This window comes from Macaca fascicularis, chromosome 17, assembly GCF_037993035.2.
Source record: "Macaca fascicularis isolate 582-1 chromosome 17, T2T-MFA8v1.1".
Lineage (NCBI taxonomy): Eukaryota > Metazoa > Chordata > Mammalia > Primates > Cercopithecidae > Macaca > Macaca fascicularis.
The window spans coordinates 31,674,757-31,694,536 of record NC_088391.1 but is presented as its reverse complement, the minus strand read 5'-3'; the positions used below and the strand labels follow the sequence as shown (position 1 = coordinate 31,694,536).

Below are 19,780 nucleotides of genomic sequence, written 5' to 3'. Positions count from 1 at the left end.
TGGTTTCAGTTTGCTCATCTTTTTCTAGTTTCTTTAGTTGGAAAGTTAGATTATTGATTGAGATCTTTCTTCTCTTCTAATGTAAGAATTTACACCGATAAATTTCCCTTTAAGCACTGCATTAGCTGCATTCCATAAGTTTTGAGATGTGGAGTTTTTTTTTCATTCATCTCAAAGTATGTTCTGATTTCTCTTGGATTTCTTCTATGACCAATTGATTATTTAAGAGTACATTGTTTCATTTCCATATATTTGTGAACTTCTCAAATTTCCTTCTCTTACTATTCTAACTTCATTTTATTGCAGTTGAGAACATGCTTCGTATTATTTAAATCTTTTAAATTTTATTGGGAGTTGTTTTATTGCCTAGCATATGGTCTTTCCTGGAGAATGTTCCACGTGCACTTATAAAGACTGTATATCTGTTGTTTTTGGATGGAGTATGCTGTAGATACCTGTTAAATCTAGTTGGTTTATAGTATTATTCAAGTGTTACATTTTCTTAGTGTTTTCTAACCAATTGTCTAGCTATTAATGAAAGTAGGAAATTGAAGTCTTCAACTCTTATTGCTGAATTGTTTCTCCCTTCAATTCTGTCAAAACTTTATTCATGGACTTTGGGGCTCTGTTCTCTTTTTGATGGATTGAGCCTCTTACTATTATAAAATGTCCTTTGTTGTTACTAAAACTTTTTCCTTTAAGTCTATTTTTTCTGATTTTGTATTATGATTCCATCTCTTAATTTATATTGTTTTGGTTACTATTTGCTTGTTATATCTTTTTCTATACTTTTAATCTATTTGAGTCTTGGTCTAAAGCATGTCTCTTATACACAGCATATATTAGGATCATGTCCTTTAATTCATTCTGCAAATTTCTTCCTTTTAAATGGAGAGAAATTTCCATTTCATACAATCATTGATAAAGTAAGATTTATGCTAAATAGTTTTATAGTGTACAATTTTTATTTCCTTGTCATGTATTTTACTACATTTTTGAGTTGTTTTCTTCGTGGTTGCCCTGGATATTGCAAATAACATGTTGATTTATAACTATGTAGTTCATATTAATACCAACTTAATTACAACAGTATACATAAACTTTTTCCTATGTAGCTCCATTCCCTTTCTCTTCCATTGTGCTGTTAATGTCATATAAACCATATCTTCATATGCTCTATCTTCATCAATCCATTCATGAGAATTGCTTTACGCTTATACTGCCTTTTATATTTACTCATATAGTTATCTTTCTCAGCTCTTTATTTCCTCATGTGAATTTCAGTTACTACCTAGTATTCTTTCATTTCAGCCTAAATGACTCCCATTAGTATTTCTTATAGAGATGTCTTCAAGCAACAAATTTTGTTAGCTTTGTTTATCAAGGAATATCTAAAAAGTCTTAAGATACTTATGTCTTATGTTTCTCCTTCAATGTGGAAGGATATTTTGCTACATATAGAACTCTTGATTAATAAGTCTCATTAGACCCTAAGTAGCCATCTTGATTCTCACACCAACTGTCATGGCATCATAGGGGTGTTATACAAGTAACCCTTATTTCACTTCATAATTGCCCCAATATGCAATGGTAATTATCCTGGCAATTTGGATATGCCAGAGAGAAGTCAAAATGCGCTTCCTTTAGGTGAAAAGGTGAAAGTCTCTGACATCATAAGAAAAGAAAAATACTATAGGCTGAGGTTGCTAAGATTTATAGTAAGGACAAATCCTTTACCCATAAAATTGTGAAGAAGAACAAAGAAATCTGTGCCAGTTTTGCTGTCAAACCTCAAGCTACAAAAGTTATAGCTACACGGCATGATAAGTACTTAGTTGAGATGGAAAAGACATTAAATTTGTAGGTGGAAGACATGAACAGAAATGTCTTCTGACAGCAATCAAGTTTAGTACTCTCAGCATTTGATTTTTTCTTTGTTTGCTTTCTTTTGTTTACATTTTTGCTAGCATATTATGTATCTCAACTTATCTATACCCCAGGTAGCCATGATGTTCAGCAATTGCCTCTGATTGTCTTCAACACATATCCCCTGACCAAAGGCTGGGGGAGCTCTAAGTCAGGCCAAATAAAGATAGCCTTGTGAGTGGAATCTTCCTGGGACCTCCTAGTCAAGTCACATAATGACGTTTCTCTGGGAATAAGGCTTTGAATGAGTCCCAACCCCCTTTTGTTCTTTTCTATGGTTCCCAGGAGCTTGGTTTTCAACAAGATTGTAGGATGTTCGTTTTCAAAGCTACCATGGAACCGGGAGGATGTGATGAGCATAGAGAAAGTAAGAGCACTACAAAGTTCACTATTCTCACCAAAATTCAGCCTACATTCTTGAATAAATGCTCCCAAGGTTGCAGCAAGCCTTTGGATATTTTCCGGAGTTCTGAAAAAGGTGCTTCTATTTTTCCCAGTCGCTTTCATGGATAAAGGAATTTTGGAAGGTTCCCAGCTTCCCATTTTTACTGATATCACTTCCAAATGCACTTTTATTTTTATTTTTTTGAAACAGAGTCTTGCTCCATTGCCCAGGCTAAGGCACAGAGGTGCGATCCTGGCTCACTGCAACCTCCGCCTCCCGAGTTCAGGCTGTTCTCCTGCCTCAGCCTAGTAGCTGAGATTACAGGTGCATGCCACCATGCACGGCTAACTTTTGTATTTTTTGTAGGGACGGGATTTCACCATGTTAGCCAGGGTGGTCTTGAACTCCTGACCTCAGGTTATCCTCCCGCCTCAGCCTCCCAAAGGGATGACAGGCGTAAGCCACCACGCCCGGCCCCAAATACACTTTTAAATACATTTCTGAACTCACAAAAATGTAAAGGAAGTACAGAATGATTACAGACACACGCACAATTGCACACACAATCTAGAGGTGAAACTAAAGTCATCAGTCAACACAAAAGCCAGTGATGCCCTGGAAGTGAGTCAAAACCAAAAACCTAGAGCTTTGTTAGTTAACATTGTGGCTGCCTGAGGTAGTAAACAGGAATTGGGGCAATCAATAGGAAAATCAAAATACTTTTTTTTTCAAGAAGCTGGGAATGAGATGTCAATAGGGCACTTTGCAATGCTCTGACATATTCCTGGGAATCTGTTCAGCAATCCTGGAGATCTAGAATTTCTCTGGTTGACTAATAGGATTTGAACCTGACAAAGTAAGGAACTAAGTCTGAGACCTCCACATAAATCCAGACACTAAAATGAGCTATATATTTAGTAGAAAAGACATTCTACTAATGTCTTTAGTAGATGAAGATTTAGAAGATGAAGACATATTTCTTCATCAGCACATGGAAAATTCTCCAAGATAGACCATATGTTAGCACATAGAATAAGTCTCAACAAATTCTCAAAAATCAAAATCATACCAGTATCCTCTCAGACCACAGTGAAATAGGATAGGAAATCAATAACAAAGAAACTTTGGAATCTGTACAAATACATGGAAATTAAACAACATGCTCCTGAATGACCTTCAGATCAACACTGATTTTAAACTGTACTTTAGACCAATGGACCTAACAGACATTTATAGAACATTTCATTCAACATTTAGTAGAAAAGACAAAGTTGGAAGGATATGACAAGTGAACCAATAAGCAATTCAGTCTCTGTAGGCAGTGGATTTTAAAACATTAATAATTTTAATAGTCTTCCCAAACGTTTTCTAACCAGCTTTACTCTTATGATGGAATTTGAATTTATACCAATGAATATGGTTGGTCCAATTGGACTATGAATAAGTCCAATAAACTGCAAACCAATAAATCAAACTAGAATGGTTCCTGATTGATACTATTTCCAGAACCAAGCAGAAATCAGGCAAATCATCTCAATTCCAGTCTCTCAGGGTACCCAAAGTTAAAGTTAAGACAAATATGACCTATTTCTAAAATTTAACGAAGAGTTGAAGAGTCAAACTACCATAAGTAGGAGTCAACAGAAATCACAAAGATAAGAAAAACATATAGAAAAATATAAATATTAAAATTATAACAAACTATATTCAGGAAGTACATTTAAAAGTATGTTTGAAGTGAAAAGATAGAGATCAACACTATGGGGAACATTAAAAGGGGCCATTGGTCCAGTCTGGAACTTCAGAGTAGATTTTCTGAAAAAGATGATGCTTGAGCTTGGGCTTGAAGGACAGTAAATAATTAAGCAGGAGAAAAAGTGGTGAGGGAGTTTCAGAGAAAAGGATCATAATGAACAAATTCATGGAAGCACTAAATAGCAGAGGGACTCTAGGGGAAATTATAAACATTTGCCTATTACTGCAATAACAGATGTAGGGCAGGGACTAACGGGAGATGTCTGTACATTATATTAAGAAGTATAGACGTTATTTAATAGGCAATTAGAGTCAAAAAGCGATTTTAAGAAGGGAAGTATCATGATAATTTTGCTTTAGGTAGTCTGTCTTTCAGTGGTGAAGAGAGAGGGGCAACACTGAAGTGTCAGGGATCAGTTAGGAGACTGCTACACAGCGTAGGTGAGAAATGTTGAGGGCCTGAAAACCAGGGTGGGTAGTAAGAATTGAAAGGAGAGAGAGATTTGAGAAACAGCAGAAAAAATCACTTAAACCCGGGAGGCGGAGGTTGCAGTGAGCAGAGACCATGCCACTGCACTCCAGCCTGCGCAACAGAGTGAGACTCTGTCTCAAAAACAAACAAACAAATAAAACAGTAAAAAGAGACAAAGATGGTCATTATAGAATGACATGGAGATACATTAGCAAGAGGATACAACAGTTCTAAACATATGCACTCAATACTGGGATACCCAGATATATAAAGCAAATGTCATTAGATCTAAAGGGAGAAAGAGACTGCAATACAATAATAGATGAGGACTTCAACACTCTACTTAGCATTAGACAGATCACCTAGACAGGAAATTGACAAAGAAACACTGATTTTAAACTGTACTTTAGACCAATGGACCTAACAGACATTTATAGAACATTTCATTCAACAGTAACAGAATACACATACTTCTTCATCAGCACATGGAAAATTCTCCAAGATAGACCATATGTTAGGACATAGAATAAGTCTCAACAAATTCTCAAAAATCAAAATCATACCAGTATCCTCTCAGACCACAGTGAAATAGGATAGGGAATCAATAACAAAGAAACTTTGGAATCTGTACAAATACATGGAAATTAAACAATATGCTCCTGAATGACCTTTAGATCAAGGAAGAAATTAAAGAGGAAATCAAAAAATGTCTTGAAACAGGCTGGGTGTGGTGGCTCATGCCTGTAATCCTTGCACTTTGGGAGGCCAATGTGGGTGGATTCCTTGAGCCAGGAGATTGAGACTGGCCTTGGCAACATAGTGAGATTCTGTCTCTACAAAAAAAATACAAAAGTTAGCCAGGTATGCTAGTGCGTGCCTGTAATCTCAGCTACTCAGAAGGCTCCAGCAGAAGGATCGCTTGAGCCCAGGAGGTGGAAGTTCCAGTGAGCCAAGATTGCGCCATTACATTCCAGCCTGAGCAACAGACAGAGTGAGACCTTGTCCCAAAAAATAAAATGTCTTGAAACAAATGAAAATTTAAACACAACATAACAAAACCTATGGGATACAACAAAAGCAGTGCTAGGAGAGAGGTTTATAGCAATAAACGCCTATATTTTAAAAGTAGAAAGATTTCAAATAAATAACCTAAGGATATACGTCAAAGAATTAGGAAAGTAAGAACAAAACAAACTTCAAATTAGTAGAAAGACAGACATAATAAAGATCAGAGCAGTACTAAATGAAATAGATTTAAAAAACAATATAAATAATCAATGAAACAAAAAGTTTGTTTCTCAAAAAGGTAAACAAAATTGATAAACTGCTAGTTAGACTAAACAAGAAAATAAAAAAGATGGCCCAAATAAACAAAATCCAAGATGAAAAAGAAGACATTGCCAGGCACGGTGACGCATGCTGTAATCCCAGCATTTTTGAGAGGCTGAGGCAGGTGGATTGTTTGAGCTCAGGAGTACAAGACCAACCTGGACAACACGGCAGAATTCTGTCTCTAAAAAAAATACAAAAATTAGCTGGGCATGGTTGCATATGCTTGTAGTCCCAGCCACTCAGAAGTCTGAGGTGGGAAGATCACGTCGGACCAGGAGCTTGAGGCTGCAGTGAGTCAGGATCACACTATTGCACTCCAGCCTGGGTGACAGAGTGAGACCCTGGGTCAAAAAATAAAGAAATAAAGAAATGAATAAAACTAGACATTACAATTGACACCACAGAGATACTAAAAATCATCAGACACTATTATGAAAAACTATATATTAATAAACTAGAAAACTTAGAGGAAATGCATAAATTCCTTTACACATACAACCTACCACGATTGAATCAGGAATAAATAGAAAACCTGAACACACCAATCGTGAGTAATGAAATTGAATCCATAATAAAAAAGTATCAAAACGGTGAAAAGCCCAGGACCCAATGGCTTCACTGCTAATGACTTCACTACCAAATTCTACCAAACTTACAAAGACAAACTAACACCAGTTCTCCTCAAACTAGTCCAAAAAATTGAAAAGGAGGGAATTCTTCCTTATTCTACTAGGCTAGCAGTACCCTCATACCAAAACCAGATAAGAATGCAATAACAACAAAAAAGATAGTTACACTCTAGTATCCCTGATAAACACAGATGTAAAAATCCTCAACAAAATACTAACTAACTGAATCCAACAGCATATTAAAAAGATAACATACCAGGATCAGGTGGGATTTCCCAGAAATGCAAAGGTAGTTCAACATACACCAATCAACAAAGATGACATATCACATCAACAGAATAAAGGACAAAATCATATGATCATTTCAAGAGATATAGAAAAAGCATTTGATAAAATGCTTTTTTATCAAAAAGTTCTTCACGATAAACACTCTCAACAAACTTGGCACTGAAGGACCATATTAATATCTCCACATAATAAAGGCTACATAGGACAAACCCACATTTAACATCATCCTATCATAGCTTTCAGCTTCTCCTCTAAGAACTGGAACAAGATAAGGATGTCTATTTTTGCCACTCCTATTTAACACAGTTCTGGAAGTCTTAGCCAGAGCAATCAGACAATAGAAACAAATAAAAGACACCCAAATTGGAAAAGAGGAAGTAAAACTGTCCCTCTTGGTAGATGACATGATCTTGTATCTAGAAAAACCTAAAGATTCCATCAAAAGCTCTTAGATCTGATAAATGAGTTCAGTAAAGTTGTAGGATACAGACAGATGTGGTGGCTTATGGTGTAATCCCAGCACTTTGAGAGACTGAGGCAGGAGAATCACCCGAGGTCAGGAGTTCAAGACCAGTCTGACCAATATGGTGAAACCCTGTCTCTACTAAAAACACAAAATTTAGCCAGGCGTGGTTGCGTGTGCCTGTAGTCCCAGCTACTCAGGAGGCTGAGACAGGAGAATTGCTTGAACCCGGGAGGCAGACATTGCAGTGGGCCAAGATGGCACCACTGCACTCCAGCCTGGACTACAGAGCAAGACCCCGTTTAAAAAAAAAAAAAGTTGTAGGATACAAAATCAACATACAAACGGTAGTAGCATTTCTATACACCGATAATAAACTAGCTGAGAAAGAAATCAAGAAGGAAATCCCATTTATAATAGCTACAAGAAAATAAAATACCTAGGAAAAAAATTTAACCAAGTAGGTGAAAAACCTCTACAAGGAAAACTACAGAACACAGATGAAAGAAATTGAGAAGGAATAAAGAAATGGAAAGACAACCCATGCTCATGGATCAGAAAAAAAATCAATATTGTTAAAATGACCATACAACCCAAAGCAATCTACCGATTCAATAAAATCCCTATCAAAATACCAGTGCCATTCTTTACAGAAGTAGAAAAAATAATCCTAAAATTCATACGGAACCAAAAAAGAGCTTGAATAGAGAATCAATCCTAAGTAAAAAGAAAGCTGGAGACATTATACTATCTGACGTCAACATATATTACAAGGCTCTAGTGACCAAAACAGCATGGTATTGGTATAAAAACAGGTATCAAATGAAACAGAATAAAAATCTCAGAAATAGATCCACACATTTACAGCCAACTGATTTTCCACAAAGGTGTCAAGGACATTCACTGGGGAAAGGACATCCTCTTCAACAAATGGTGCTGGGAAATTTGGATATCCATATGTATGCAAAAGAACATGACAAACCTCCTACATTTCGCTATACACAAAAATCAATTTGAGATGGATTAAAGACTTAAACATAAGCCCTGAAACCATAAAACTACTAGAAGAAAACATAGGGGAAGCACTTCAGGACACTGGTCTAGGAAAAGGTTTTATGGCTAAGACTTCAAAAGCACGGCAACAAAAACAAAAGTATTCAAATTGGACTATATTAAACTAAAAAGCTTCTGCACATCAGAGGAAACAATGGACTGAAGAGACAACCTGTTGAATGGGAGAAAATATTTACAAACTATTCATCCAACAAGGAATTAATATCCAGAATACACAAGAAACTCAAACACCTCAACAGTAAAAAATAATACTAATTCCATTTAATAGTGGGCAAAGGGTCAGGCACAATGGCTCATGCCTGTAATCCTAACATTTTGGGAGGCTGATGCAGATAGACCGCCTAGGCCAGGAGTTTGAGACCAGCCTGGGTAACATAGTAAAATTCCGTCTCTACAAAAACATACAAAAGTAGACTGGGTTTGGTGGCTCATGCCTGTAATCCCAGCATTTGGGGAGGCCAAGGCAGTAGGATCACTTGAGCCCAAGAGTTCAAGCCCAGCCTGGGCAACATAGTGAGATATCATCTCTACAAAAGTCAAAAAATGAGGTGGAAGGATCACTTGAGCTCAGGAGATTGAGGCTAGAATGAGCAGTGATCTCACCACTGCACTCCCATGCCGTCTCCAAAAAAAAAAAAAAATTTACACACACACACACACACAAATTAGCTGGGCACAGTGGTACATGCCTGTGGTCTCAGCTACTCTGGAGGCTGAAGCAGGAGAATCATCTGAGCCCAGGAAGTGGAGGCTGCAGTGACTCGTGATTGCACCACCGCACTCCAGCCTGAACAACAGAGCAAAACCCTGACTACAATAAATAAATGAATGAATGAAGGAATGTGGGCAAATGACATAAATAGATATTTCTCCAAAGAGGACATACAGGTATATGAAAAAATGCTCAACGTCACTAATCATAAGGGAAATGCAAATTAAAACTACAATGAGATATCATCTTCACCCAGTGAGAATGGCTATGATTAAAAAGACAAAATAATAATGGATGTGGGCGAGGATGCGGAGAAGGGGGAACTCTTATATACTGTTGTGTGGGAATGCAAATTAGTACAGTCACTATGGAAAATGGTATGGAGATTTCTCAGGAACTGAAAATAGAGCTACCCTACAATCCAGCAATGCCACTACTGGCTGTTTATCCAAAGGAAAGAAAACCAATATATCAAAGGGATGATACCTGTACTTCCATGTTTACCGCAGCACCATTCACAATAGCAAAAATATAGAATCCAACTAAGTGTCCATCAACAGACAAATGGATAAAGAAAATGTGATACATATAATCAAGTACTATTCACCCATAAAACAAGAATGAAATCATGTTGTTTGCAGCAACCTGGATGGAACTGGAAGTCATTGCTATGTGAAGTAAGCCAGGCACAGAGAGACAAATGTTGCATGTTATCACATATGTAGGAGCTAAAAAAGTTGATGGTGGATAGATAGATACCAGAGGCTAGGAAGGGTGTGTGGGTTGGCAGGGAAGAGTGGTTGGTTAATACAGTTAGATAGAAGGAGTAAGTTCTAATGTTCTATAGCAGAGTAGGGTGACTACAGTTAACACAATGTATTGTGTATTTCAAAACAGCTATAAGAGAAGACTCGAAATGTTCCCAACATATGGAAATGACAAATACTCAAAGTGATAGATACCTTAAATACCCTGATTGATCATTACATATTCTATGCATGTAACATATCACATGTACATATGTACCCCATAAATATGTACAAATATTTGTTGTGTACCAATTAAAAATAAACAAAAGTTTAAAAATACATTATATCTACACAATGAAATATTAGTCAGCACTAATACACTGCAAGTTGGATGAACCTTGAAAACATGCTACATGAAAGAGTGCATAGGAGATCACAAATGGGCTACTCACCAGGATGATACAGGAGCATCACTTGAGCCTTTCCTGCTTGCTTCGCTGAAGGCATCAGGCACTTCCATGTCTGGGATCAACTGTTCTGAAAGCAGGTCCTAGCAGGACTGTGGGTGTCCACATCCAGGATAAGGATCCTGCAAAGAGCTTGGGATACTTACCCCTCAATCTGGAGGGAGGAGCAGGGGCTGGCGCCTTAAGGACTTACTGTCCTTCTGACCAATCCTGATGTTTCCAAGGCACTGGGGTTTTCAGGACTGGATAAGACTGTTTTAAGGCCACAGTGTGGCAACTGCAGTGTGGCAACTGCAGCGAGTCACAGGCCAAATCCTCAACTCTGGTACTGTCTAAAGTGCCTTTCTTGGCCTGGTGAGGTGGCTCACACCTATAATCCCAACACTTTGGGAGGCTGAGGCGGGTGGATTACTGGAGATCAGGAGTTCGAGACCAGCCTGGCCAACATGAAACCCCAACTCTACCAAAAATGCAAAAATTAGCCAGGCATGGTGGGGCGCGCCTGTAATCCCAGCTACCTGGGAGGTTGCCGCAGGAGAATCGCTTGAACCCGGGAGGCGGAGGTTGCAGTGAGCCAAGATCACGCCACTGCATTCCAGGCTGGGCGACAGAACAAGACTCCATCTCAAAATAATAATAATAATGATTTTAAAAAATGAATAAATAAATCAGTGTGTTTCTTGCCCATTCCATGTCTCACCACAACTCTATTAAGCAGGTATGAATGGCTCTCCATGGCTGTAATAGAGGAACTCGGGGCCTTAGATTCCACCCCTCGCCTAAGCCCTGACAGCCAGTGACCAGTGGAGGTTCAATAAACAGTAGTCGGTCTTATTATTATCTTATTACCACTCTCTCTGTGGAGTTCCAGCAAAGAGGGTTCCACACCTCGTTGGGGACCAGTTCCCGAGCAGGGCTCCGAGCACCCTCTCCAGGCGGCGACGCGAGGGCCCTCGGGGACTCCGAGGCTCCTCCTGGGCCTTGTGGGTCCTCACAGAAATGGCGGGGCATTGGGGCAAGCTCCGCCCACTGCGCAGGCCGAAAGGTTTCTCGAGCATCCAGAAAGCTCGCCTGACCCTTAAAGGCGAGGTTAGGCCCCCAACTCATATCCTGAGGAAACTATGGAGGTGGAATTCGGTTTCCACAGGCGAAGTCAACAGAAACAGCCAGCCATATTGAAGCCTGAGCAGAGCTCCCGTCAGGCCCCGCCCCCGGCGCCAGGCTCGCTGGGCCCCGCCTCCTCCCGGAGGTCCCTCCGGTGATTTCTTCTTTCTGCTAAATGGTTAGCGAGCATCAAGCACAAGCTGAACGGCGGACAGGCAGTGAGCGGACACACAGGGGCCCCGAACTCAAAACAGATAAATACTCAGACTTGTTCCTATATCCAAAGGCAACTGATAGGCTCATTTAGGCTCTGGCTTCCGGTGATAATGAGTTATAGATGACAAGCCTCAAAAGGAAGAGCCCCTCTCATTGTCTGCGCTCCGGCCCAAGCCTGCAGACTCAGCTTTGGTCCTCACTGATAATCATTGCCATTCACCATTGGTGATTAACTCAGCCATCACTCTGGAGGTTCCAAGGACTTCAGGAGCTGCGTGTCAGGAACTAAGGACAGGGGCCAAATATTAATTTTTATTATAATATTAACAGCCACAAATGTTCACAGCTTTTATTGAATACTCTCATCTTTTACCACTGAGTTGTGATGCCATGCCTATCGTTTATATTTCAATATATTATTTGGACTCTTTCTAGGCTCTTTTTCATTTCATTAGTTTATACATCTATCTCTGCACCAATACTACACTGTTTAACTTAACTTTTTAATAATTATTTAAATCTGGTAGAATGAGTTTCCCACTTTGGTGCTTTGTTTTTAAACATAGACTCTTCCTCATGAATTGTAACATTAGCTTCTTCAGTATTGTAAAAAATCCTCTTGAATTTTTATTGGAATTGCATCGTTTATGAATTAATTTTGGGAGAATTGACATCTTTAGGATTCCATAACGATTATGTTATTATTTTTAGTAATGTTGCTTTTAAAATTATGTTTTCTGAGTTGTTGTTGCTGGTGTATAGGAATGCAATCTTTTTTTGTATATCAATTCTGCATTCAGAAAACTTGTTGCACTGTTTTATTAACCTTGTCTATAGATTGTCCAAGAGAGGCAGCAAAGTGTGATGGTAAACAGCCAGACAGCCCCTTCTACTTTCTTTAACTTTATTCTGCTGCCCTTTATCTAACATCTTAAACTAAATACTTAGCTCATTAAGTAGTCTTTATTCCTTTTCAATGCCAGCATCTGAAAAAAATAAATGCCTCTCTAATTATCTAGTGTGTTGAGGGACCCAATGCCGCCACCGTATTCAATAATGAGCTAGAAGGACTCACAGAACTTAGACAAGCTGTTCTATTCATGGTTATGGTTTATTACGATGAAAGGCTGTAGAATACATTCGGAAGAAAAAAGGCACATAGAGCAGAGTCCAGGCAGAACCAGGCACAGCTTCCAGTTATCCTCTCCCTGTGGAGTTATATGAACAGAACTTAATTCTCCCAGCAATGATGTGTGACAATATGGACAAAGAATTGTCAACCAGGGATGCTCACACAAACTTTTGTGTCCAAGATCAGCTACATAGGCATGAAGCCCCCACACTATTGACCCTAAATACTCAGTCTCCAACCCATTCCTCCCTACGAAGTCGAACTCATACAATATGACCCACGGCTCCAGGGAAGCAAAAACAGGTGCTCACCATAAATTACATTATTAACACAAACTCTGGCATTGCCCAAGGCCTGAGGTATACGAAGACACTCTTATCAGGCAGGATATTTCAAGAGCTAATAGTTGGTCAAGAGTCAGTCTTTTCTTGGAGGCATGCAATCCCATAGCTGCTGAGTCAACCCTTTACTATTCACTTATATTTTATGAATTCAATTTATAGTTCTACTGTTAATTTTATTTATTTAGAAGTCTATAAACTGTATTTTTTACCTTTTAAAAAATATAAATGATAGGTACTATATAATATTATACACCTCCTACACATTGCTTTTGTCACTTGAAATTGTTCCATATTTCTTTAAAAAATGTTTTTTATTCTTTTGGATGGCTGCATTTTATTTACCAATTTTCTATTGATAGATATTAGGATTTTTGGTCCAATTTTTTGCTATTCAAAACGAGATTAATAACTCGTGTGTGTGTGTGTAATTTTACTTATGTTCTAATATGTTTGTAAGACATATTCCCAAAGTAAAATTATTGGATTAAATGATGTGTTCAGATGATATATTCATCTGTAATATTAATAGATCTTGCATTTCAGTAAACTGTTGCCCAGAAAGATTTCACCAACTTTTATTCACTAGCAACGTAAGGAAGTATCTGCTTCCCCATACTCTTGCCAACTGACTGTATTTCAAAATATTTTTGTAATACCTGGTGTACTGGTGTACTCCAGTACTATAATACTGGTATACTCCAGTACTACAGGAATGATATATCTGTAGCTTTTATTTTTATTTTATTCATCATGAGTAAGGTTGAGCATCTTTTCACATTTGAGTCACTTTTTTTTTTTTTTTTTTTGAGACGGAGTCTCTGTCTATCACCTAGGCTGGAGTGCAGTGAGGTGATCTTGGCTCACTGCAACCTCTGCCTCCCGGGTTTAAGCCATTCTCCTGCCTCAGCCTCCCGAGTAGCTGGGACTACAGGCTTGGGCCACCGCGCCCAGCTAACTGTTGTATTTTTAGTAGAGACAGGGTTTTGCCATGTTGGTCAGGCTGCTCTCGAACTCCTCGGTCTCCCAAAGTACTGGGATTACAGGCATGAGCCACCGCACCTGGCCTTGAGTCACTTTTCTGTCTTTTCAATGAACTGTTTTATATACTTTTGTCCATGTTTCTGTTGGCTTATTCATCTTTTCCTTATTGATCTGAAAGAGCTCTTTTACACTGGTGATGTTAGCTGTCTATATGCATTATGAATTGGAAATATTTTTCCCAATTGTTGTCTAACTTTTTATTTGTTGTGGATTTTGCCACATATTTTTAAACGATTTAATTCGTCAGTCTTCTATTTTTAGGAAGTCTTTTGCTATATTGTGCTTTTTAAAAACTGTAAAGTTATGAAAATTATTCTTAATGTTTCTTTGACTCATTTTATTGTTTTATTTTAAAATTTAAATCTTTTGGGCCTGGCACAATGGCTCACACCTGCAATCCTAATGCTTTGAGAGCCGAGATTGGAGGATCACCTGATTCCCGTAGTTCCAGACCAGCCTCGGCAACAGAGTGAGACCCAGTTTCTACCAAAAAAAAAAAAAAAAAACCTAGGAATTCACCAGGTATGGTGACGCACACCTGTAGTCCCAGCTACTCAGGAGACTGAGGAGAGAGGATCACTTGAGTCTAGGAGTTCAAGACTGTAGTGTGTCTCTGGACTCCAGCAGCCTGGATGACAAAGCAAGATCCTGTCTCTTAAAAAAATAGTAATAATCTTTTGTTCATCTGAAATATATCTTGGTGTAAGATATAAAGTAAAGCTAAACTAATTTTTGTTCCAAATGACTGCTCATTTATCCCAACACCATTTGTTGAATTTTCTATTTATCACTAATTTGAAAAGCCACCTTTATCATTGTGTAAAGAGCCTCATGTATTAGGATCGATTTATAGACATTCAGTTCTGTTTCATTGATCAGTCTATTTAATCACACTTTTTTTTTTTCTTTTCTTTTTGAGACAGAGTCTCACTCTGTCACCCAGGCTGGAATACAGTGGTGCGATCTCAGCTCAAGTGATTGTCCTGCCTCAGCCTCCTGAGTAGCTGGGATTACAGACACATGCCACCACACCCAACTAATTTTTGTATTTTTAGTAGAGACAGGGTTTCATCGTAGTGTTCAGACTGGTCTCGAAATCCTGACCTCGTGATCCACCTGCCTCAGCCTCCCAAAGTGCTGGGATTACAGGCGTTAGACACCGCATCCTGCCTTAATCACACTTTTTATGCTGTGGAGAGGTAGGCGATAAAGGCCAGTGTTGACCTCTTTGAGGTGTAACATTTTGGTTGAGGTGTAACAAACATACAGAAAAGTGCACAAATCACAAGTATAAAGTTCAATGAGCATTCACAGTGTGAATATACAGTACAATATGTACTCAGTACTCATAGCCAGTACTCAGACCAAATTGCAAAACATTACCAGTACCTAGAAGCCTCCTTCCAGTTACCGCCCTCCTGAGGGTAACCACTGCCTGACTGACTTCTGATTTCTAATAGGATAATTCATCATGCCAGTTTGGAAATTTAGGAGTTGAATTATTCAGTATACTCTTCTGTACCTTCTTTCACTCAATATTATGCTCATGAGATTCAACCACTTTGATGCATATAGTTTTAGTTCATTCAAACTCATTGCTGTAGAGTTTCCCACTGTATAAATGGAAGACATTGTATTTATTCATTCTACTGTTAATGAACATTTGGGAATTATTGATTTTTTGCTATTAAGAATAGTGCTTTTATGAACATTTATACATATCGTTTCATGAGCTTGTGTTCCGCTTCTAATGGATGTAGAGTTAGTAGTGGAATTACTGGACCAGAGGGTATACATATGTTCAGCCTAAATAACAAACAGTTCTTCCAAAGTGATCGTGCCAGTGTCAGAGTTTCCAGTACTCCACATCCCGGCTCACACTTGGTATTTGTAGCAGAAGCTGTTGGTGGCCATCCATTTGCACTCAAGCTTCCCTATTTCAGTTCACACCTGCACCTTAAACTCTACCTGAGGGTTTCCCTGGCCATCAGAACCTTTTAGGTCCTCACTTAAAACAGGCCAGAAGGGAAGGGGATTAATAAGTCCTGAGCAGAGATCTCAACCAATGACTGATGCGCCGTGGTTTATGCATACCCTAGCTCCCTTGACCTTGGGACAGGAAGACTCTGAAGCACATGCTCTACACTTGCTGTCAGAGCTCCCAGTGGGAGTAAGCTCCAGCTGGCACTGGTGATGACATGCTTGATAATATGGCCTGTATCTGTTGCCTTCCCCTCCCTGTCTGGTTTCCACTTCCCTACGGGTATTTTAAATCCTTGTCTCACAGAGTCCACTTCTGTGGGAATCCAAACTAAAGACAATCTATTTTTCTTTATTTTGGCTATGGTGGAGCCAGGAGTGATTAGAGGGAGAATATGTCTTAAAATGCTCTAATGAGGCAAAGTGATAATGCAAGAACAGTTGAGAAAAACTGGCTTAGATATATGATTCATATCAAATTTATTTTTGTGTATAGTGTAAGGGAGGGGTCCGGTTTCTTTATTTCTTTTCTATTTTGCATATGTTTATCCAATTGTAAAAGCACCACCTATTGGAAAGACTTTTTCCCCCTTGAACTAATTGCCTTAACACCATTTCACTAATAATTGACTATGTATATATATGGGCATATATATATAAAATATATGTATAGTCTGGTCTCTGTTCTGTTGGCTTCTTTTTCAACTATTATGCTAATACCATACCATATGGATTACTATACCTCTATAGTAAATTTTTTTTGAGGGTCTCACTCTGTCACCCAACAAACTTGAGTCTTCCAACCCGTAACCATGGCATATTTTTTCATTTATATGCATTTATGATTTTTTAATAAATAGGTCTATGTATTTGATGTTATTTCAAATGGTATTTTTATTTCATTTCTCAATTGTCTCTTGCTAGTATAAAGAAATACTATATATATATATATATATATATATATATATATATGGGCATCATTCTGATTTCTATTCTGTTCTATTGGCTTCTTTGTCTACTATTATGCTAGTATCATACATATAGATTACTATACCTCTATAGTAAGACTTTTTTTTTTTTGAGACAGGGTCTCAGTCTGTCTCTCAGGCTGGAATGCATTGGCACTATCTTGGGTCCCTGCAACCTCTGCTTCCTGGGCTCAAGCAAGTCTCTCACCTCAGCCTCCCTGGTAGCTGGGATTACACACGCACATCACCACACTGTGCTAATTTTTGTATTTTTAGTAGAGATGAGGTTTCAGTGTGTTGGCCAGGCTGGTCTCAAACTCCTGAACTCAAGCGATCTCCCCGCCTTTGCCTCCGAAAGTGCTGGGATCACAGGCATGAGCCACTGTGCCCAGCCTTTAGTAAGTCTTAAATAAGGCCAGGCACGGTGGCTCATGCCTGTGATCCCAGCACTTTCGGAGGCTGAGGCAGGTGGATCAGCTGAGATAAAGATATCAAGACAATCCTGGCCAATATGGTGAAACCCATCTTGAACTCCTGGGCTCAAGCAATCTGCCCACCTCAGCCTCCAACAGTGCTGGGATTATAGGCATGAGCCCCCATGCCCTTGAACTTTCTTAAATCCTCATATGAAAGCATTATAATTTACTTATTTTTATGCTACCAGACTTTCTCCACCCTTTCATATTCAATATTCGTAATTCAACAAGCATAATATACCTTATTATATTTATGCACATGTAATTGTTTTTAACTGAACAATGTGCTTGTTATATTGCTTAAAGTTTTTTTAAAAAACTAGTTTTAACACATAAATTATTTTTATTGTGTATTATATGATAATGCTCATAATATTTAATCTTTAAACTTGGCTTTTATAAAAAAGTAAGTATCACACTTAGATAAGCATGCGTAAGTAGAACATACATGAAGCTTATATAGTAACTATATTTCTTCATTTTATTTTCCCTTTATTTTTACACATTTTAAATACAAGTGCTTTGTTTCTATAGGAGATATTCTCAACATGGGAAGTACATCTAAGTTATGAAGCATAACAATTAAATAACATCCATAAACCCATGACCTCATGCAGAATGAAACATTTCTAGTCCTGTGAAAGCTACAGGACTGCTGGAATTTCTACAGTCCCCTTGCTTCGCAACAGAGGTGACCACTCTTCTGAAGGTTATGTTCATAATCCCTGTGCTTTTCTTTATAGTCTGGATATGTATCTATGTATAGACAGGGGAGATGTAGATGTAAATATAGATATATCTGAAAATATATTACTTTGTGATAGTTATTTTTAAGCTTTATAAAAATGGATATCGTGCTGAAGTGGTATTTACCTTGAAGCACACTGTGATCGTGACATATTTTGATGTTCACTTCCCACGTTTAGGTTCCTACTTCTCCACGCTGAAGACATGGTGAGAGAATACAGGGGGAGCTGAAGACAAATAACGTAAACTTATGTTTGAGAAGCACGTTTTACTCTATGAAATGAAGTGAGTGTAAGCAGTAAATGGAACAACAAGCTTTCAGAGTCACTGCAGGGCAAGAGCTGGGGAGGGAAGAGCTGGCTGGTCAGGGAGGATGCACTGGAGAGAAAAACCATCACTCAATTGGCCAGGACATTCCAGGACATCAGGGAGACCACACAACAGCCAGAGTGTCTCTTCTCCTCCAAATGACCGCAACACCTCTCCAGCAGGGGTACAGAACTGGGCTGAGGCTGAGTATTGCTGAGTCAATACCATTTAGAACATAGGCACGGGTAAGGATTTCATGACAAAAACGCCAAAAGCAATTGCAACCAAAGCAAAAATTGGTAAATGGGATCTAATTAAACTTAAGAGCATCTGCATAGCAAAAGAAACTATCATCAGAGTGAACAGACAACCTACAGAATGGGAGACAATTTTTGCAATCTATCTATCTGACAAAGGCCTAATATATAGAATCTATAAGGAACTTAAGCAAATTTACAAGAAAAAAAACAAACAACCGCATTAAAAAGTAGGCGAAGAGGCTGGGCGCGGTTGCTCATGCCTATAATCCTAGCACTTTGGGAGGCCAAGGTGGGCAGATCGCGAGGTCAGGAGATCGAGACCATCCTGGCTAACACGGTGAAACCTCGTCTCTACTAAAAATACACAAAATTAGCCGGGCGTGGTGGCAGGTGCCTGTAGTCCCAGCTACTCGGGAGGCTGAGGCAGGAGAATGGCATGAACCAGGGAGGCGGAGCTTGCAGTGAGCCGAGATCGCACCACTGAACTCCAGCCTGGGTGACAGAATGAAACTCTGTCTCAAAAAAAAGAAAAAAAAAAAAAAAAGACAAAAAACATGAACAGACACTTCTCAAAAGAAGGCATTCATGTAGCCAACAAACGTATGAAAAAAAGCTTAATATCACTGATCTTTAGAGAAAGGCAAATCAAAACCACAATGAGATACCATCTCATGCCAGTCAGAATGGCAATTATTAGAAAGTTCAGAAACAACAGATACTGGCAAGGTTGCAGAGAAAAAGGAACACTTTTACACTGTTGATGGGAATGTAAATTAGTTCAACCATTGTGGAAGACAGTATGGCAATTCCTCAACGATCTAGAGGCAGATATGCCATTTGACACAGCAATCCCATTACTGGGTATATACCCAGAGGAATATAAATCACTCTGTTATAAATATACATGCACCTGTATGTTTATTGCAGCACTATTCACAATAGCAAAGACAT

At 38.6% G+C, this 19,780-nt stretch overlaps 1 protein-coding gene across 1 annotated transcript in view; it reads right to left on the bottom strand.

Annotated features, from left to right (window-relative positions):
- Positions 1–11,470, bottom strand: part of LOC135967993 (phosphatidylinositol 3,4,5-trisphosphate 3-phosphatase TPTE2-like) — a 60,136-nt gene extending 48,666 nt beyond the window's left edge. The window contains exon 1 of the mRNA XM_065532976.2: positions 10,238–11,470. The gene's annotated coding sequence lies outside the window, so the exon portion shown is untranslated. The remainder of the gene's footprint in view (positions 1–10,237) is intronic.
- Between the last annotated feature and the right edge of the window lie 8,310 nt (positions 11,471–19,780).